Source organism: Perognathus longimembris, chromosome 28, assembly GCF_023159225.1.
Source record: "Perognathus longimembris pacificus isolate PPM17 chromosome 28, ASM2315922v1, whole genome shotgun sequence".
Taxonomy (NCBI): Eukaryota; Metazoa; Chordata; class Mammalia; order Rodentia; family Heteromyidae; genus Perognathus; species Perognathus longimembris.
The window spans coordinates 81,261,395-81,283,782 of NC_063188.1; the positions used below are offsets into that span (position 1 = coordinate 81,261,395).

At 38.7% G+C, this 22,388-nt stretch overlaps 1 long non-coding RNA gene across 3 annotated transcripts in view; it reads left to right on the forward strand.

Moving 5' to 3' along the window:
- Positions 1–22,388, forward strand: part of LOC125343389 — a 76,992-nt gene that overhangs the window by 35,439 nt on the left and 19,165 nt on the right. For all 3 annotated transcript variants that reach the window (XR_007209327.1, XR_007209325.1, XR_007209326.1), the window contains one exon: positions 10,257–10,367. This is a non-coding gene — a long non-coding RNA (uncharacterized LOC125343389). The remainder of the gene's footprint in view (positions 1–10,256; positions 10,368–22,388) is intronic.

Here is a 22,388-nt window from a genome sequence, read left to right on the forward strand (position 1 = left end):
TGGGTTTTTCCCATTGGATGAAGTGAATTTTTCTCACACTTTATCTTCTGTGTGGATTCCAACCATTCAGTCAGAGTTGAAGCAGCCCAGGTCAAGCAAAACCACACCACCAATATGGTTTGTGGTCTGAGATGTATTGTCAGGCAACCCAAAGGCTAGGTAAGAGTTTGACTTGATCACAGTCACATTATGTTACTTTGGCATTTTCTTGACTTTGTTGCTTCTGTAGAGCAAAATGATGATGTTGACAGACAGGCTAGAGTTGGAACATAGCTGGGGTTTTCTGATTTTAGTATCAGCTTCAGTATCAGTGATTGCCTGTCTGTGGCAAGCACAATCTATGAGAAAGAGTCCCTTTTCCCTCTATTCCTTTTATAATTGGGGATAAGTATGGGGAAGGGCAAGGATCCCTTTGTCTTTGCCGTCCTAGTTCCTGGCACCGCTTTGAGCTGAAATTGCACATCCTGTGGCCTCTAGCATTGTTTTGTGACCTCTTTCCTGGGCTTCGGGAACCTGCTGCCTCTTTGATGTCTTAGGAAATCAAGGCAGGTACCCATGAGAGGGTGAGAGTGGACAAGAACTGGCAGAAGGTCTCTAAGGGGTCTAGGGGAAAGACTGCAGAATGTGGCTCGCTGGCAACTGCAGGCCATTGGGTGTTTCAGTAATGGATATGAGGAGGAGATTCAGCCAATCAAGTCAGGTACAACATTCTGTGGCAGTGACAGCTAGTTTACTCCTGCCTCAAGGAACAGAATGCTGAGGAGGAAGTACATACTTAAACTCTACCAAGTGACAGGCTAGTCAGCTGATTCTCAGGTGTAAGTCAGGTGCAAGATGAGACTAATAATCCGTCAAATTGAGGAATCCCTTTAAGAAGACAAGGTGCCTTTGTTTCATAATGTCAGTTTGGATAGCAGAAGAAAGAGTACCAAGAGATTTCAGAGTCTGCCTACCCATAGTTCAGAATGGCCTGAAACTCTTTGATTCTCCTCTACTAGCCTCCTGAGTGCTGGGATATAGATGTGCCTCCTATAATCATTCCTCCACACTGAGTTTAAAGAGATTATTTATCAAGCTCTGTGTGTATGTCTGTGTATTATGTATAGTTTTGAAAAGTTTACACTGTTGCTTTCCCCCTAGTTTTTTTTTATGAACATGTTTCAAGTTCCCAGCAAAGCTGAAAGAACTTTCCAATGAACACAAATATATCTGCCATGTGGATAAATTAGCATTTTAAAATACTTGACTTTACCAAATGTATAACCATCTAGCTATCTAGCCATCTATCAACTTATTTTTCAATGCATTAAAAATACTTTCTGAACCTAGGGTACAGCTCAGTGGTAAATCAGGTGTTTTATTGTACTTAGGATTCTGGCTTCAGTCCTCAGCACAAAAAATAAGAGAAAACAAAACTAAATGTGTCTTCACTTATGAGTTCAATGTTTAATTTTTTTCTGTTCAAGTAAAGTTTGCATAAAATTAAACATACAAGTGTTGAGTGCACATTCTTTAAACAATGTTTTCACCATCCCCTGCCCCCCCACCTGTTTACAAGATTAGTCATGTGATTTCTATAAATTCAGAAGTGAACTTGGTATTTCCACTCTTAATAAAAAGCTTCTTTTTTCTTTCCATTGCTGACCCTTGTCTTGATCTCTTTCCCCTCTCAGATTTTCCCCCCAGAGAAAGGCTAGCACTTAATTGATGATGGTATTTCCAGGATCTGAGTGTGAAGGGCTGGATAGAAAGGGACTTCTAGCTTCTGACTAGTTCTATATTGGTGGCCACTTTCTTTGCTTTCACTTTTCTTGAGAAACTGTTTCATCACTTGTATTTCATAGCATGCCAACTCTTTCCCTTCATTCCAATATAGCATTTCTCTAAAGAATAAAAGACAGTTCCATTGCATTTCATGGTTCATGGTAAATTATCTTAGTATTTCATGAAGGGCACATATTTTTTTGTGATCAAGAAACTGGGGAGATGTAGCTGCTGACTTATTACTGGTTCCTTGGAGAAGGCTTACTTGCATTATTTCTTACAAATCTGCAATGCTAGACTGCTTTGAATGATTGAAAAAGAATCTTCAAGACATCATGGAAACCCAGATTCTGGTTCCTATATACATTTAGGGGCTTGATCTTGGTAGGCAAGTGTTCTACCACTTGAGCTGATGCCCTGAGCCCTGAAGAAGTCTTGGCAAACAAGAAAAGTTGTAGGTGATTTTGAAAGCCAGAAAGGTCCCTACTTACCTTGCACATTTTTTTTATTCTTCACCAGTGATTGACAAAATTTCTCTATTAGAGTAGGGTTTTTTGTTAAGAACAGAAAAGCCCATACAAATGTGTCCATCATTTGAATAATGAGATAATGACTATTGAGTTTGACTATACAAGCTATACCTAAATAAGTTTAAGAGAAAAAAAATGGTCAAACACAACTTGTAGAATCCACTTTTGAGAAGCAATGTGACCATGGGAAATTGCTTTAACATGTCCATGTTTGTGTCTAGAATTTCTTGATCAGAATCACCCCTTCCATTATTCTCTCCTATTTTATCACACACACACACACACACACACACACACACACACACACACACACACACCACCCATTTTGTTAATGGGGATTTGGTGGCTATTTAGACACCAAAACACAAATATCCACAGCATTTCTTGGGTAAAGTTACTCATCTCAAATGTTGCAAAACACCGAAGGGAAAGGAAAACCAGAAAGCGGGGGAGGTGGTTAGTGGTTCAGAAAATATGGTGACTAACTTGTGCTGACTAATACCGGTGAACTCATTGTGAGTAACAATAGTGAATTTAGCTGGGGTATAAGTAGAAGGAGAGCTATTTAAAAGTTGCTTTAGTACAAAAGGCAGCTGAACTGTTGGTTACAAGTGGGGATTCCCTTTGAGAGATTCGGAAGTAATTCATTTCATGCTTACAGAGGACAAGGGTGGCTCTTTTTGCACTTGTTTCCTGGGAGGAAATCTTGGCAGATGATCTTGCCTGTGGTTGATTAAAACAAGGTAGGCAGTGAAGTTTCAACTGGATGTATGTACTAAAAGTCTGGTTGAATTTATCTTCTTAGGTTATTATTTTCTTCCCATGGTTTAAAATTAGTACTGAGCATCATTTGAATAAAAACAAATTGCTAGCTTTTTAAAATAAGGGATTCTGGTAAAAAAATATATAACTGACCAAAATGTGCAGATTACATAGTGTGTTGTTGAGTTACTAGTTCTTTTGAGTTTAATCAGGAAGTGTTTTATTTTCATCCTTGTTAAAAATAATTAGAATTTATTTTCTCTGAAACTTCCTTACTGTTTTCTTTTGGTGAGGAGTGGTTGCTGGTTCTGGGAGTTGAATTTAGTGCCTGGGCAATGTCCCTGAGCTTTTGTGCTCAAGGGTAGCATTCAACCTCTTGAGCCACAGCTCCACTTTGGGCATTTGTGGGCCTGGGGGTGGGTAGTATATTTGATATGAGTCTCATGGGCTTTCCTGCCTGGGTTGGCCTTAAACAGTGATCCTCAGATCTTAGTCTCCTGAGTAGTTAGGACTATAGGTGTGAACCACTGGTGCCTGGTTGAATTTCCATTTTTCCAACTCTACCTGACCTGAGAGGCTTTTCTGTTGTTTCCTATCACAGCATTTGTCCTTTTTTTTATTGATCCTGATTATTGACTGGCATCTTGTTCTCATTAGACTTGAACTCCTCAGGATACCACATGGGTCATTATTGTAATACGGACACCTATTTAGCTGAGGATCTGGTGTGGAGCAGACACCTAAAATTCATGGGAAGAAATAAGGTCCTGAATCATGCATAAAAGATGGATTTAATCAAATCATGTGTTAAGGGTTATGGTGTCATTTGTGATTTTAAAAAAAAAATATTTTTCCAAACTGGGAAACCCAGGTAAACCTCAGATGTGATTGGTGCCAAGGTTTTAGCTGAACTCTTAATTGAACTTTTCTTTTTTCAAAAATTGTTCATTTTGCTTACCTTACAATATCTAGGATCTCTACAGACTGTCACTCTTAATTCTATGTGTGTATATGTTTGTGTGTAAAATTGGAAAATATTTCCATATTATTTATGAGTAAGGATTTGAAGAGTCATTTTCTTCTTTTTGCATGATAAATAAATAAGAAAATTATCTCCATGGGTGCGTTTGAATGGCATCGAATAAAGAAAAAAGCCTTAAATTTTACTGATGAAGGCACTGTCTGAAAATCTTTGGATATTTATATATAATATTTACATATCCTTGAATATTGAATATTTATTTAAATAAATGTGAATCCATAGGCAGGTTGATGAATAGTTTGGTTTGTTTTACAGAAATCTTTGGCAATAGATTTGTAAATATTTAGAAATAGATTTGTAAATAGAATTTTGTAAATAGAAATATTTTTACTTTGGCACATAAATACCCTAAATGGATTCAATGTTACTTTTTATAAAATTCACACTGGCAGTATTTGAAATGCCTTTTCTAAAATGGAACTTGGAGTCTTGGGTGTATTAGTATTTTTTTTTCTAGCATGGGACAATATTGAGCCACGAGTTTAGATGATTGGAATTACTAATACTATTATCTTTTACTACTGGAGTTTGAACTCAGGACCTCATACTTGGTAAACAGACACTACCACTTGACATTCTTCTAGCTCTTGTTGCATTTATTTTCTGCAGTAGGGTAGATTTATCCTAAGATAGGCCTGATACAATCCTATTTGTGCTTCCCTGAGTTACTGGGATGACAGATGTGCATCATGGCACTCAGCCATTAGTCAAGATGGAGTGTCTTGGATTTTTATTGCCTAGGTTGTGGCCTTGTCAAACCGTACTCCTTATTTCCATCTCCCAAGTCATTAAGATGATAGGCCTAAGTCACTGGATACTGCTCTTTGAAACATTCATAAGGAAGGTAGTGAATGAGTATTATTGGTGTCTAGAAGGCAAGGAATTGGTATATTCTCCACTACTTGGTTTTGACTTGACAGGGACTTAGGTTTGTGGCTTTGACATAGATCAGAGAACAGCTATATTTGAGGTATAGAGACCAGTTGGGTACCTGTATCATCAGCATGGTAAAAACCAAGGTGGACACTTATTTGCTCATTAATGCAGTTTGTTCTTTGGATCATGTGGAGTTTTCAAGTGTGTGGGAAGATGGCAAGTTTGTATGTTGATCAGTGGTAAAGAGAGAAAGTGGGGAAGGGAGGGCTTCCTAAATGTGATGAATGACTGGATTCATAAACCTCATTTTAATATTCTGGAATGAAAATGAAGCTTGAATTCTGAAGGAAGACATTTCTAGAGAATAAAACAAATGCTTTTATACAGTGACTGAAAGCGTACAATTTACAAAGAAATGTGCCCATTGTAGCTCAAGAAAAAATTTTGGTCAGCTGATAGGTGATGGAAGACAGAGGTTGTCTGTTGTCACTGCAGAAAAGAGTGCCATCTAGTGGAATCAGTTTACCTGTATAAGCTGCATTTAATGCTTTCAGAAGGTGAAGTTTCTTAATATAATATGTACCAGTTGTTTTTCCTTCCCAAAGAATGTGTTATAACACCTTTTATCTTGAATTGATTTTTGTGCTCAATCTCATCTGATTTTGACATTTGCACGAGAGTTGTAAAAATAGTAGTTTATTCCCATCTATCACTGGCCCAGTTAAACAGAGTTGACATACACACTTCTCAAGACCATGAAACTAATACTGCTACCAAACTACTAACCTAGGCCTGATTCAGATTTCTATCTTTTTCCTATTCCAGGATCCTACAGTGTTTTTAGTAATGTCCCAAATCTGAGATAGTTTTTCCTCAGTTCAAAAGAAAATTTACTAAAACTCCTCTAGAGATTGTGATTGTCTTGTGGTACAGTTGAAAATCTAGGTAATGTAGAAAATGGAAATGAAATTATGAATTAAATGCTGGTGGCTCACACCTGTATTCTTAGCTACTTAGGAGACTGTTCTGAGGATCAAGTTTCAAAGCCAGTCTGGCAGTAAAGAATTTTGTAGTGCTTGAATTCAGAGCCTGGGCCTTATCCTTAAGCTTTTTGTTTAATGCTTGTGCTGTAACACAAGAGCCAACTCTACTTCTGACAATAAGTCTTAAGCACCTTACTTTCCTGCCTGGACTTAGCTTTACTTCAATCCTCAGATTTCAACCTCCTAAGTAGCTAGGATTACAGGTGTAATAAGCCACTGGCACCCAGCATGACTCAATTAACTAGCAAAAATACCCTTCAATTAACTAGCAAAAAAAATAATTGGAAGTGAAGCTGTGGCTCAAGTGGTAAGAGTGTCAGCCTAGAGCAAAATAAGCTATGGGACAGTGCTCAAGCCCTGAGTTCAAGTCCAAGTACTGGTATACACACACAAAAAATGGAATTATGAAGTAAGAACTTTGATCTAGAAATATCTATTCTGCTTGTATACCCTCCCATCCTGTATCTTTTAAAATAGCTTTTAAACATGCATTTGTAAAAGATTCTTTGTAAGTTTTACTTCTGAAAAAGTAAGAGGCAGGGACAGAGTTTTCACATGTTATACTTAGGAGGAAATTGAACCACAAAAACATTTTAAACTTTGCTTTTTGGACAGCAATCTCAGGGGTAGGGTGGTAAATAAAAGAATAATTGAAAAGTAAGTCTCATTTTGTCAGTGTATTTTATTCTAACCATACCCTGAATTTGAAATTAAAAGACAAATCGTTTGACATCATGCAACCTAATAAATACTTTCTTTTTTAGAAGTTGATTTCCTTCATGTCTGTGTGTGTGTGTGTGTGTGTGTGTGTGTGTGTGTGTGTACCTGTGTGTCTGTGCCGGACCTGGAGCTTGATTTAGTAGTGTCCCTGAGCTTTCTTGCTCAAAACTAGTGCTCTACCACTTGAGCCACAACTATACTTCTGGCTTTTCTGATGCTTAATTGAATATAAGCATCTCACAGACTTTCTTGCCTGGGCTGGCTTCAAACCAAGATCCTCAGATCTCAGCCTCCCAAGTAGCTAGGATTATAGACGTGAGCAACTGTTGCTCAGCCTAAAAGTTGATCTCAAATGGTCTGATAATAGTCGGCCCACTTAAACACTGTGTCCATATCTATGTAGGACTTATTCTCTAATTCACTTTCTGCTGCATATATTTAAAAACAAACATTTCTATTACAAGTTTTATTTAAAAAATAGAATTTATATTTGGCCCTCTTAACTTTCAGGTTTTAATTATCCGCCCCTACCCTAGCTTGCTGTATTTGAGAATGAGACTAATACATTAGATAAACAGACAGGATTTTTTGGCTTCACTCTCCATGCAGCCTTTTGTACTGAGACCAGAGTGAACTGTGCCCGCCCTCCTTGCCTCCCTCCCTCCCTTCCATCTTTGTCCACACTGGGTCTTGAACTTGTGTCTTGGGCTCTATTCGTCAGTCTTTTGCTCAAGGCTGGTGCTTTATCTCCTAAGCCATAGTTTTACTTCCAGCTTTGGGTTAATTTATGAACTTTTCCTTCCCCAGGGCTTACTTCAAAACATGATCCTTAGATCTCAGCCTCCTGAGTAGCTAAGATTACAGGCGTGAGCCACTGATGCCTAGCTAGACTTGCTTTCTTAGTCTATTTTAATTTATGCCTTTACTTACATGTATAGGTAAAGTTTCAATGTGAAAGCAAAATAGAATCTTTACTTTTAAGATAGCCTAAGTAGAGAAATTAATTGCATATTTATTACATTTATTATACTTATTTATATTTTATTTATTATTTACACTCTTTCTCTGCAATTTCCTTGCCATCTGATGCCCTCTTTGCTGACAACAATAAACTGTTTTATCTGTATTTGTGCCTGATACCTTGAAACTGAAGCCTTGGGAAGTTATAACTGAAGGCCACGTTCTGATAATTGTAGATACTTGAACAAGTGAACGTTTTGCTCTTCACACCAAGGCTGTCCCTGCCAGTTTCTAGTCACATGAGAAGCACACCAAGTAGACTGAACACAGGAAGCAAGCATTTTTCAAAACTAGTTCATTTCCACAATGTATTAGATCATATTACATCTTGTGAACTGAGCTGGAAGAGCAGCATGAACGCATTCCTAGGGAAATGGGAGAAATAAGGAATTTGCCTATTCAGCTCTGTGCTTCTAGAACTTTGTATGTTTATTGGAGACTGGATTCTTAAGAGATCATTTCTACATTAATGTTTAGCAGGCCTGTGATTATTTTTCATGAACCTCCATTTTATTTTGACAACTTAAGTTGATCATGCAGCATTTCAATAACATGACTTTAATATATTTTTTCCTATTAAGAGTAAGTGAAAAAATTTACTAGTTTTTGGTGTATAATTCAAAGTTGATTCATGTTTTTTCAGGATAACCCTTTCAAAATGGATTTAGATATCATGCATAGGTGAGATAAAGTGAGAAAACCGGTTCATGCTCCCCCTAGAAGTTTCAAAAGATGAAATTTCATTGAGAAAAGAATCCATGTATCAGTATGAATCCTCTTTTTTCTAACTAATTTTTAAGCAGTTGTCCAATAGGTGCTTTCATTAATTTTTATTACTTTAAGTTTGCCAGCCTTTAAAAGTGGACTTTTAGTTGGATAATAGTGGATCTTGTCTAATTCTTGGTACTGGGAGGCTGAGGTCTAAGGATCATGGTCTGAAGCCGCCCTGGGCAGGAAATTGTCTAAGACTCTTAATCAGTTAACAAGAAAAATGCTGAAAATGGAGCTGTGCTTCAAGTGATGGTATCAATCTTTTAATTTTTTTTTTGCTGTTCCTGGGGCTTGAACTCAAGACCAGGGGCTCTATCCCGAGCCTCTCTGTGCTCAAGGCTAGTGCTCTACCACTTGGGCCACAGCACCACTTCTGTCTTTTTCTGAGCAGTTTATTGGAGATTAGAGTCTCACAAACTTTCCTGCCCAGGCTGGCTTAGAACTGCAATCGTCAGATCTCAGCCTTCTGAGTAGCTAGGATTATAGGTTTGAGGCAGCAGCACCTGGATTAATATCAGATGTCAGTATAAATAAGCAAGAACACCAGGCCCTGAATTCAAGCTCCAGTGCTGGCACACAAATAAACAAGAGTTTTGCCACTGTGATTGAAGAACAGTCAAGGAGTTAAAACCATTCCCAAGATTGTTCATTTTTTTACCTGCTTTTAAATCATTGTGTTCTGTAAGAACAGGTTTCTACTCATTAGGCTGGAGGTCTTAGTATTAATGTTAAATATTCTATAGGTTGTAATAAAGTGTGTAATAGTAAATTTAAGGCCTATGCAAAGATCTCTATTTTTTTAACTACTAAGGTCTTATCTCTTACTGTATTTCTTATGTACCCTGAATATGCTATACTTTTCAAATAAGCCAGTCTTGGTTTTCACTTGTGTTTTAGGATCTTTCCTCTATCATTATTTGAGGCTCTTTCACACATCATAAAATATATGAATTGCCCATAATTAATGCAAAATCAAAGCATTCTGTCAAGCTTTGAATTCTCTTTGTTTACATCTCACACTCCTTGCTTGAGTTAGCACACAGCATAGGTACAGTGTGCCTTTCCTGCCACATGCAGTGTGAAGCTAGCCTCTCAATTCTGTGCTCATCTTCTGTGATTATAACAACCACACACTTAGCAAGAGCGTCTCCCACCTATAAGATGATTTATTTTGGGGCTGGGGATATAGCCTAGTGGCAAGAGTGCCTGCCTCGGATACACGAGGCCCTAGGTTCGATTCCCCAGCACCACATATACAGAAAACGGCCAGAAGCGGCACTGTGGCTCAAGTGGCAGAGTGCTAGCCTTGAGCGGGAAGAAGCCAGGGACAGTGCTCAGGCCCTGAGTCCAAGGCCCAGGACTGGCCAAAAAAAAAAAAAAAGATGATTTATTTTATCTTTAGACAAGCATTGGCCCACATAAGAGAGGTTGGTAGCATCTGGGAGGAGACATAGAAATTTGATTAAAAGGAAAAGAAGGGTAGGAATAGTGGTGGGTTTTTCTACTTTGGGCCAATTAGGTGTCCAGAAAATTTTCCTTTAGAGTCCCAGATTAGTTTTAATGTGTTCCCTGCTTTTTTCTCAGTAATCACGTCATCATTCATAGTCATATTTGGTAACAAAATACCTGGTCTAGAAGGAGCTAGCAGTAATTTCCTTTTTTTTCAGAAGAGATGTGTGATATTTTAGAGGTAGCTAGACCCATTCCCTGCCTTCTTTCTTTAAACAGATGGATGAACTGAGTCCTACAGGGCTACAGTATCCTTGATGTGGCACATGAGTTGAAGGAGGCCATGATAAGGCTTCTACTTGATGCTTTCTCAAAGATCTACAAAGCTTTGTAAGTATCAACTTTTTATCATCTCTCAAGATTCTGTAATGTGCTGTGGAAATGATAGGGTGATGTGAGAGTACCAGCTGGGGAGTCACCTTTCCTACACTTTGTCAATCCTAGAGAGAATTCCTATTAAAGATTATGTGTATCAGGTTCAGGTTCATATTTCTTTGGTCTTAATGGATAGAGTCTTTGATACATGCATTGCTTGCTTTGCAAGGAAATGCTTGAATCAAAGACCACCTTCCTGGCTTTCTAAGCAGAAAGTCTAAAGTATGTCAGCTTGTCTGCTGATGTCTAATGCAGAGTCTAGTATGTCTCTCCAGCAGTATGCTTGACTTGAGTCATCAGGTCACTTGGCAGGAGTGGCTCTTTCATCTTGTTTGTATACCTAGAATCTTGACTACTTTTTATGCCTGGTACTAGTTCTATTCTCTTAGTATACTAATGTGACATAGTCCTCCACCTGCCTGTTCTAGACTGTAATTGTCAGACCAAAGGACTCTGTAGCTCTTTATGGTGATCAGAAAAACCCAACGTCAAGAAAATTTCTTTTTTAATCCAGGGGTATTGAGGAACAATCAATCCTGAGAATGCAACAGGAGCTTCTTATAGCTTCCACTCTCAAAGCCATAACCTATCAAAAGTAACACAAAATTTCACTTTACCACCAAAAGATCACAGGTCCCTGATTTTTTTCCCCCCGAGATTGGTAGGCCCCTTGGGATGATTGTGTTCAGCTAAATCATGGGAAGATTATTTTGTAAGAAGAGATATTTATTTATACTCTACATTTCTTCTTAATAACTCACACTCATTTTGATCTTAGTGATTTGTATGATTATTTAGTGTCTGTGTTCCCCAGAGTTCAAATTCCATGAAAACAGGAACCTTTGGTACAGTGCCTTGTGGGTATTAGCTGTCTGTCTAATCAATGCCTGTTTGTATTTGTAGTATAAAGAGCACTGTGCTAGGACCCTGGGATATGAGCTCATTCCTTTTTTTTTTTTTAAGTCAACCAGGTATGTAACCTTGGGCCAGTCATTTCCTGTATGCAGACCACAGCCTTCTCATCTAAGGGCAAGGGCAGGGAGATTTATGAGGTCACTTCACCTTTATAAGTCTCAGTTTGTGTCTGACTAAATCAGAGAAGAATTGTAGCCAAGTCAGTAGGATGCCACGACTTTGTTTCCAAACCCTGGCTGACTCCTTACAAGTGCCCTGCCTTAGCTGGATTTGGAATGGCTGGCCCACTGCTTTCCTGAGAAGTCCATGCCAGAATCCCGAGTCACCTCCTTTGGGACATTTGAGGGCAGTACTTTTCAATCTTGTGTGGCAGCTGAATTCCCTTCAAAGGAGCAAAGAATTCAAACAAACTCCTTATTTCTTAAGCATGGATAGAATCCATGTGAAAACCTAACTGGGATAGTTAGTGCACAGAAGATGAAGTAATTTCAGAAAGGACACTTGAAGAAGGTTAGTTTGGTAGGAAAAGAAAGTGAAAAGAAACCCCTGGCTTTTCTTACCTCCACCTTCTACCCTTTACCCCACCTCCAGCACCGACCGATTCCAGCTCACTTCACAGGACATTCCAGTCCTCTACCATGATCAGACAATAGGAATTTGGATGGCATAGTGGTTCGTGACAGCCCAGTCTTTGAGGCTGGAAAGCAGAAATATAATTTATAAACAGCTTCTTTTGAGCCCCTTGTACACTTTCTTCCCTTACATCCATAGGTTGGAAAACTCTTTATGGTGATCTGGAAGACCCACAGTCAAGATAGTTTCTTTTTTAATCCTGAGGTATCTGGGAACAATCAATCTTGAAAATGCAACAGGAATTTCTTATAGCTTCCACTCTCAATTTCTTCTAGCTTCCACCTACTTTTGGTAGGTGATGGCTTATGATGAAACAGGAACCCAAATAGTCTTAGAATCATTAAAAGAAACTAAATTGATTGTTGAAAATTTCTTGATAAAGGGATTTCCAGACTTAGATGGTTTCACTGGTAAATCCTGACATTTCATGAAGCAAAAGTATGAGTTTTAAGAGTCTCTTCCAAAGAACTAGGGAAACATTTCAATACACCATAAGAGGCCAGCTTTACCCTGGTACCAATGATGTTTTTTTGACAACACCAAAGACCGATATCTTCTATGTACGTGAATAAAAAAAAAACAAAACTAGTCAAACTTTGTTGCTGATTTTATGTATGTAAAGTCGTATGGGATCTGTGGTAATATTCTTTCTTTCATTCCTAGTAATTAGTGAGTTCTTTTTTTCTTTGACGTTGCTGAGAGCTTAACAATTGTTATTGGTATTATCAAGGAATTGGCTTTTGGGTTCATAGATTTTTGGTTTTGCTTTCAGCATTGCTTTCCGTTTTTACCTGATTAGTTTGTCTATTGTCAAAGTGATGTACAGAGGGATTACAGTTTCATACGTAAGGGAGTGCGTACACTTCTTATCCAACTTGTTACCTCCTCCCTCATCCCCCCCCAATACACACATACACACACACATATAATTTTCTTCTTGCTTTGATTTAATTTTGTCCTTTGATTTTGAGTTCTTTAGTTTTCAATGGAGATTTGGATCATTGATTTAGATTCCTTCCTTTTCTTTAAATGCATACATTTGTTACAAGTTTCCCTGTTTTAGCTGAATTATTTGATAATGTATTTTTATTGATTCAACTCAAAATATTTGTTGTTGCCTGAGACTTTCTCTTTGATCATAGACTATTTAGAAATGTGATACAATTTCTGAGTATTTGGATATTCCCTTTATTTCTGCTGTTCATTTCTAGCTTAATTTTATAATGACCAGAAGACATTTCTAAGTTTATTTAATAATGCTTGTGCTTTAGGATATGATCCATCTTGCTGAATTTTTTATGTATTCGTGAAAAGAATACATATTCTGTTTTTGTTGGCTAAAATGTTTTTATAAATATTAGATTCAATTAACTTAATGGTGTATTTAATTTCTGTATTTTACTGAGGCCGAAGTTTTGAAGGCTCCACATATAAATAGGCTTTACCTTGTTCTTTTGAATTGTCAGTTTTTATTGCTTCACTATGTAGTGCAAGCTGAGTGATAGGACTTATACACTATGCTACCACCAATTTACTTCCTATAGGAAACAAATTGACCTTCATGTCAGACTTGAAGGTCAGCTGTTGAATCCATATGCATTTAGGATTGTCATTTCTTTTCTCCTAGGTTGACTCTTCTATTCTCTAATGGCTCTGTTGTGAAGTCTGCTGTATGTAATACAAAAACAAGCTTTGCTTGCTTGCATCCTACCTCCTTCCTATCTTTTCACTTTTAATCACCTCCTAATATTATATTTCAGGTGAGTTTTTATAACATTTTAAATATTATGTTAAGAAGACTGTGCCTTGTTTAAATCACATGGAGTTTTGTTTCACTGGCTAGTTTGAGAATCTCACAATCTGTCTTTATTTAATTCATTTTTCTATTTTGGCCATTTGAGTTTGAAGTGATTATTGGTGTGCTGAGATTTATATCTTCTATTTTTAGTCTTGTTTCTCACATTCTGCCTCTTTTGAGCTACTTGAATACTTTTTAGTGTTTTCATTGATCTTTTGTATATCCTGCTGTATAGATTATAGACCAGAGGAGGGAGGGTACTGATGTAAGTTTGATTGTGAATTCTGAAAATAGTGTAAGGAGGCTGAACAGTGGGTAGGCACATTAGCTGGCCACATAGTGTTCCTTGATCTAGGTTTACTTCTGTGCTTGAAAAAATCTTTAGGACCCACATACGGATCCTAAGAAGAAGGTATGATTAATACTATATCAGTCTAGGAAACCAAAAATTACTTCTTTCTTGATGCTGCAACTAAAACTAAGTTGGTTTTAAACTGTTTCCCATCTCCTGAAGCTATTAAAATAAGGAGGCCTGGAGTATAGTTGAGTGGTATAGCACTTTCCTGGTATGTGGGAGGCCCTAGGTTCGTCCCTAGTACTATAAAAGAACATGAAATTATATAAAACTAAGTGATTTCTGAAATCTTTTTCTTGTCCAGTTTGAAAAAGTACCATGGAGATCAGACTTGTAAATTCAAAGCAGTGGGTCCTCTCTTCTATGAAGAGAGCTTTATTGCATAAATTTGTAATGGCATACTGGAGATTTGGTGTCCTTGTAATTCCCGTGGAAGTGAATGTTGTATCCCTAGTTAACATGATTTAGACAAAAGCAGAGAGAATAAGCTTCTTTGAAGTGCTTTCCAAAGTGAAGTTGGAAATGGCTGCCTTTTAATAATGAGAATGAAGAAATGGTTAGAGGTGTTCCCAGGGTGGCGACACATATTCAAAGACCTGTTGTTCAAGTGGGGTGGGGAGCAGGAAGCTTTGTCAGGGGAAGCAAGAATGGAATGTTTTTGGGAGTGGGGGTTTGTCGTTTCCAGGAGCAGGGCGTGCTGCACAGTGGGAAGGTCTGGCTCCTGCTTGAGCCCACTTACAGGATGTCAGGGGGGAAGTGTGACTAAGGTCAGGGCCCCACCACGTGGTGGGCCAGCTGGATCCAAAGCAGGGACTGCTGCGACCACACATCCTGAGTTTCCATGGCCTAATTGAGTGGGGTGAAAAGAAAGGGTGGATGCAGGATGCTGGCTGTGCAATGCGTGGGTAGTGAGTCTTAAGTGACAGTGGGTGGAGATTATAGCATTTCATCTGCTTTGACACCTTTTAAAGATACAACCCACGTTTTCAAGCGTTTATGCCAATGTCTGCATAGATCTCCAACCTCTTTAACATTCTTAGGAGCCCAAAGAAAATTGTTACTTGGGTACCATTTAAAGCATAGGAAGAATTAAAATTAGATGGAGAATTTGTAATTCTGTTCTTACTTTGGCCATTTATGTGGGGGGAGGAGTGTTCTCTTGAAATCCTGAAGGGAATTTTTAAGACCTCTCCACATCTGACAACAGGATAACATTCTGTGTCTTTTCAACTTCTTTGGAGAAGGCTGTTCAGGATGTTTAGCAGGTTGGGTTTCAGAATGTCAGCAGCTTTATGGTGTTGTCATGCAATTTGACAGATTGAATTTGCACTTAGAGGAAATGGAATGTCGTCTGAATCACTGGAATGTATTGTACCCAGGAACATGGGAGAACGAGTGTATGTCAGGTTTGCAGTATGATTAATATTTTGCTGATGATCTTTCAACTGCATGGCATGCTTAAACTCTGTCTCAACTTGAACAATTTCTAGGGTTTCCTGATTGCAAAGAAGTAGAAGAATCCTAGAAAAATCAGTGTCTCATTTGGTTCCTTAGTCTGTTGGTGATTTGTGAAGGTCTCAGGCCAAAATTTTTTATTTGTTCCCTCAGGAAGAAAAAAAAGGATTAGGAAATTTATGACAGTTTCCTAATCAGTACAAGGCTTTAAGTCTTCTTCCCTCAACCACTGATAAATTCTACTTGAAGGACTGAGAAACTTGGGTGGGAAGCTATAAGTACTGTGGGGTGTGGAAGCAGTTATTATTAGACATCATTGTCCAGAGATGATTTGTTTTTAAGACTATGCCAGGCAAGGCACTGAAGTGTAAAAAAGCATGTCAAGTATTTATTTACTATAGATTTATTTCTAAAACCTAAGACTTATTTTCTCCTTGTGGAGAGAGATGATAGGCAGATTTACATTTTTTTCATTTAAAATTGCATTTGAGTATTTGTATAACTTTTAAAAAAAATGTCTAGGGGCTGGGGATATGGCCTAGTGGCAAGAGTGCCTGCCTCATATACATGAGGCCCTGGGTTCGCTTCCCCAGCACCACATATACAGAAAATGGCCAGAAGTGGCGCTGTGGCTGAAGTGGCAGAGTGCTAGCCTTGAGCAAAAAGAAGCCAGGGACAGTGCTCAGGCCCTGAGTCCAAGCCCCAGGACTGGCCAAAACAAAAAGATGGCTATGCTTGGTGACTTAATACAGTGGCTTTGCCAACCTGGGGACATTTTTGCCAATGTGTTTGGTGTCGTGATTGGGGATAGTTGATGCTACTGGAATCTTATGGGTAAAAGCTAGGAGAGACTGCCAAACATCCAATAATACATAGGACAGCTTACAATAACCTCCACTGAAAAATGTGCTGGTGCCAAATTACAGTTGTGGTGAGGTTGTGTGCAACTACTGAGACAAAATTAACGTAGAAAGGAAGTGAAAAACCAATGTCCTGCCTCACTGACATGTATGGAAGAAAACTTTAATTTGATTTACCCATCCCTACATATAGCTAGCTATGCTGTGTGTGTTGGTGGGGTGGGGGTTGAATGCGGGACCTCCACATTCTTGCTTAGCTTTTTTCTAGAGGCTGGTGTTCTATCACTTAAGCCAAACTTCTGCTTCCAGCTATTGTCTAGTTAATTGGAGTCTTTTCCTTTCCAGGCTGGCTTTGAACCTTGGTGGTTACATCTCACCCTCTTGAGTACCTAGCCATACATGCATGTGCCACTGGTTCCCAGTTATATGCTTAAATATTATTTCCAGATAGTTGCAGCAATAGAAATTTGTTTAGTAACATTTAATTCCAAGCGTCTTGGTGGGATTTTGTTTTTTCATATTTGGAGTAGTAGTTCTATCAAGCCTGAGTATCTTACAGCCTCATTTGGACTTGTACTTGATCTCTCTGATTGTCACAGAAGTATTAATGAGCTGGTGGCTATTCTGCATGAGGTTTATTTTGTAAGGTACATAGAAACTACCACTAAATTGTCCTTGAGCTCTAAATCCCATCAATGAGGACTAATACATTATATTAGCAATATTCAGATTGTTTCTGAACATAAAACATAGTGGTCTGACAAAGACACAGTTTAATATGTTAGAGGATTCTAATTTGGTGGCATTCAGTAGCTTTAATGTAAGGTGGTTGTTGAGAAAACACTTTTATTCCTTAGTACGCAGTTTGAGCTCCAAGGCCTTAGCAGTTTAGAAGGCCCATCTGCCTGTATTCCCATCTGCCCTCCCAGCAGTTCCCCTCCTACAGGATTCCAAGTGGTCTTAAATTTGTAAAATGTAACTTCACCATGGCATCTGGTGCAATCCATCAGACATTTTGGAGAGGTTGTCACCATCAAATGTCAGATGTTGAAGTCAGTTGAAGAGGTGGAGTGCAGCTGATAGGAGAGAAGAAACCTGGAAAGCAAAGAGAAGTAATGTTTGGGAAGGATACATAGTAGGAATGTCATACAAAATAACAACAGCACATTATGCATGCCACGTTGGAGCCTCCAGTAAAGGACGGTGTTTAGGCACTGGGTAGCAGAAGAGAGCAAGAGAGGCCCTTGCATTCAGGATGGTTGAAATCTCATAGTGGCCACCTCCACCTTTGGACCTGGGTGTTCCACATATGTGAGTGACCACCAGAAATATATGGAAAAACGTTCTGTCCAGGATGAGGGCTGGTGGCTCCTGCCTGTAATCCTAGCTGCTCAGAAGACTGAAATCTCAGGATAATGGTTCACAGCCTGATGGAGCAGGAAAGTACGTGAAATTCCAATTACCCACCAAAAGCTGAATGGAGGTGTGGCTCAGGTGGTAAAACACCAGTATTGGCGCACACATATGTGTGTGTTTGTGCACATGCACTATTCCTTTTTTTTCTTTTGGTTGGTCATGGGGCTTTGAACTCTGGGCCTGGGCACCGTCCCTGAGCTCTTTAGCTCAAGGCTAGCGCTCTACCACTTGAGCCACAGTGCCACTTCTAGACTTTTCCCTTTTTAGAGCATTTATATTGTGTTATATATTTTAAAGTATTCAGTGACAAGAAGAGGAAGGACTATCCCTGATTGTGGTGAGTAATGAAAGTGGTGACATGGGAGAGTAAACAGCCTGGCCACGTGTTAGGAACTTTTAAGAATGGTGATACTTGGAATACAAGAAGGGATGGGATTTAGCCTGAACTCAAAGGACAAGTGGAGGGAACTGCCACCTTCTGATTTTATAAAATAAGACATTTTATCCTAGTCCCTGGAGAAGACTAGATGTCTTTTTTTCAGTTATAAATGGACTGTGTGCTTTAGTTACCTAGAGAAAAAATGATCTGTGCACTCTTCAAGTTATATTTTAAAACTATGTCACCAGTACAACCACCTCTAGCAAAAAATGTATAGGATGGTATAAAATCATTAATTGACTTTCCTTAATTATAGACAGTGAAATTTGTTATTTAAATATACATGTTTTCCCTCCAGAAAACTTTTTAACTATTTAAATTCTACTGTAAAGCATAAACACCCTAAATACCCATTGAAATGATGACTTTAAAATTGAATGCTTTGCTCTGAGGTCCCACTATGAGACAACTTATTCATCCAAGTTCTATATTTCCCTGAAATGTAATGATTCCTATGAAAGCAAAATGGATGTTTGATTAGGAAACCCCACTAACATCCTGGACAGGTAATTATCTGCATCAGCTCATAAGTCTTGTTTACCTGCCCAGGTAGCAAGGGCGTGTAGTAAGTAGTTGCTACTTTTGGTACATGTCCCATTTCATTAGGTTTAATGTACCCACTGCTTAACCCTTTTACTTGTCCTACAGAAAATCCTAACAGGTGCAGGAATGTGACAGCTCAGTGTACTGACGTTGGAGCAATTCACAGTGTAGAGATCCTTCTGGCATCTGACTAAAGCTGACTGTGTCTCTGTGGAGTTATTGAAGGGAGTGTCCTCATCTTGAACAATATGTATTGAAGGAGAGTCTTGTAATGTTTTCATATGTATGTACAATGTAGAATCATTAAGATACATCATAAAATTTATTATCTGACCATTTTTAAGTATACAGTACAGTAGTGTTCACTATGTAATACATATGCAATGCTGCACCCAATTGTGAACTTGGTCTGACTTCATCTTACAGCTCTGAGTGAGGCACTTGTTCAATACCAATTTTATTAACTTTTAAAATAATCAAGATCTAGTGGGTGGTGAAACATCATTAACAACATGAGGGAAACTTTTTGAAATGAATTTCAGGTCTTCATGGCATTTATTTTTCTCTTTAATTTTGTATATGTTTTAAAATTTTCTACTGTGTAATAGTTCCTAAAGAAGCAGCACAGATACATAAATCCATATTAGGCACTATGTGCAGTGTTTCAATCCTGTAATTCTAGCTACTTGGGAGGCCGTAATGAGAGGATCATGATTCAAGGTCAGCCCAGCCATAAAAATTTGAGACCTCCATCTTACTCAGTAACTAGGCACAATGCCTTAGACACCTGTCATCCTCAGTGACATAGGGAGGCTCAAATAGTAGGCTTCTAATCCAGGCCAGCCTGGGCATAATGTTCAACCCTAGTTGAAAACAGTAACCAATACAAAAGGGGCTGAAGGCATGGCCTACGTGATAAGAGTATTTGCCTGTCAATTGTAGGATTAACAAAGTCCGTGAACAGATCTGAATGTTCTCAGGATCTAAGTGTGGTGGAAAAAAGGGTAGTGGGCTGGTTCAGTGACTTGTGTGGTATGAGCAGAGATGAATGGAGTAGAAGTAAGTGTGTGCATTGGAGCACTCTCAGAAATGGCTATGGTGAGCAGCCCTTGATTTTCCTGGACCTTGCTCTCAAAACCTTCTACTGAGGGGAGCCTGTTTTATGCATCTTTATCTTGCTCATGCCCTTCAGCTCCAGTTGTTCCTTCTCCCTTGTATGTTGTCCTGCACATCAGTTTGCTGCAGTTCCATCTCCTTACTAGTGTGTTGTCACCACAGTGAGCAAGACTTTAGTCTTAGAGATCCTAGTTTTGAAGATGCTCTGACTTTGTACCAAAGCTCTGATTTAAGTGGCCACAAATCAGTGTTGGATATTTGGAGACCTCCTCCTGTTACCTGGGTTCCATCCCTGTCCCTAAAAATTATGAAGGGAAAAGAAAAGGAAACTATGGTGTCTCTCATTGGATGGCTAAGTATCAAATCCCATATGAAAGGGAGGAAGATGGCTGAAGTTGGCGGCTAGCCCCATTTCCTGGCTAACCCCACTCTTTGCTCTTTACTCAACTTACACCAGGACCTGAACTTAATGTAAGTATTGCTTTTAGATTTGGAGATCCCATATGGGATCATCTTCACAGTACCATTTCCCTATAAGGCGACCACTCCTGTTACTCTAGACTATGTTTTATGCCAGTAGTCTTCTGAAGTTCCAAAGGAGAGGAGAGAGCCCCCCAGAGGATGACGACAAAGGGGTCTAAGGCCAGCATCCAGTTTACTTTCAGTATGTTAGTGTAAAAAGTGAATTTTGCATTCTAATCTTTACTATAGCTATGTTTATACATTCAAGCAATTAAAAAAAACACATGAGTGTTGAGCTGGGCACACTGGTGGCTCACTCTTATAGTCCTAGCTATTCAGGAGGCTTGAAATTTGAGAATCTTGTTTCATAGTCCATCTGTGAGACTTTTATCTCCAATTAACCAGCAAAAACTCAGAAGTGGAGTTATGGCTCAAGCAGTAGTGCACCGGACATGGGTGAAAAAGCTAAGCAAGAGCTTCTGAATAGCTTCGTATTTATACTCCAGTTGATACCCCAAAGATAAGTAGTGTATTTGTCCTCTAGTTACATGAATTCTCTGGAAGGTTCTTATGCTTACTTCTAATAATTATTTAAGGGGGGTCAGTTTTAAATTCTAAGGTGATTGAGGAATTGTGACTTACAATAATTATTGCACATAATAATTGACTTAACCTTTCCATAGCCCTGTGGTACTATGGGTCACCTTAATTGTAGAGGCAGAAACTGGAGTGAAGTCCAGTGAGTTGTTCCAAATTAAATAGCTGATAAATGGTAGAGCTGGGATTTGCCCTGGGCAGTTTGTGCTCTTTACCCTCATTCCACTGTCCTGCCTGTAAGATAACTAATTCAAAAGCAGCAACCGATTTTTAAAAAATTGATAATGAAACTGAACACCTCAGGGGGGGAAAGGGGGAGGGGGAGGGGGGTATGAGGGACAAGGTAACAAACAGTACAAGAAATGTATCCAATGCCTAATGTATGAAACTGTAACCTCTCTTTACATCAGTTTTATAATAAAAACTTAAAAAAAATTGATAATGACCTAAGAATGTAGGACCTCCTTTTCACAACCAGTTCATGGCTCGTAGCATTTCCGCAATAAATGGTAATTTCTTGTAAATGTTAACATTAATAATTGATATTTATATAATTATTGTATTCTGTAATTAATATTTATGTAATTGATGGAGATTTATGATTAATATAAATACTAATGTTGCTGTTAATTTTAATAATTAATATATAAAAATTAATGATAATTTCAGGTATTCTGTCTGTCTAGAGCTCCTAAAGCTCAGTATGATGTCCTTGGATCCTTAGAAAGCAGCCAGGTTCTGTTGCATCTACAGATAGACTCTACCTGGTACCTGCAAACCTGCCAGTTTCCAGAAAGACACTATGTGAGGGCTTTCACTGATTCAAATAGTTAGGATTCCTCATGAAGACATACCCAGTCAGTCTGAAGTTTGTTTCTCCTGATCCCAGCTATATGTTTTGGTGTTCCCAAACAATGGGACCAAGATATAAAAGGAACAGGTGTTAACGTTGTCCTGTTAAATAGCTGTAGTGGCTTTATAGAGTTTCTCCCTATTGGTGCTCATTATGTTTCTTAGCTGTGTAAACAAAACCAAGCCCCATCTTTGACTCATAGCTCTATGGAATGCTTGTGGTTTAATGTTTGCCAGATATTCTAGTACATAGCCATAAACCTAGAGTACATTAAAATTACACCTTTCTGTTCAGTTACTTTTACAAAGTGAGTGCTGGGCTGGGTTTGGCTCAAGTAGTTCTTGCCTGGCCAGAATGAGGCCTCAGATCCAGTCTGTAGTTATAATCACCCTCCCAGCCCCGCCTCCCATAGTATGGCAGGAGACTTACCATATTCAGTATGGTGGTGGAATCAATTTTTTAAAAAGTCGGAGGAGAACACAAGGAACCTATGTCTAAGGAAAATGTCTTAAGTAGACATAGAGATAGACATTG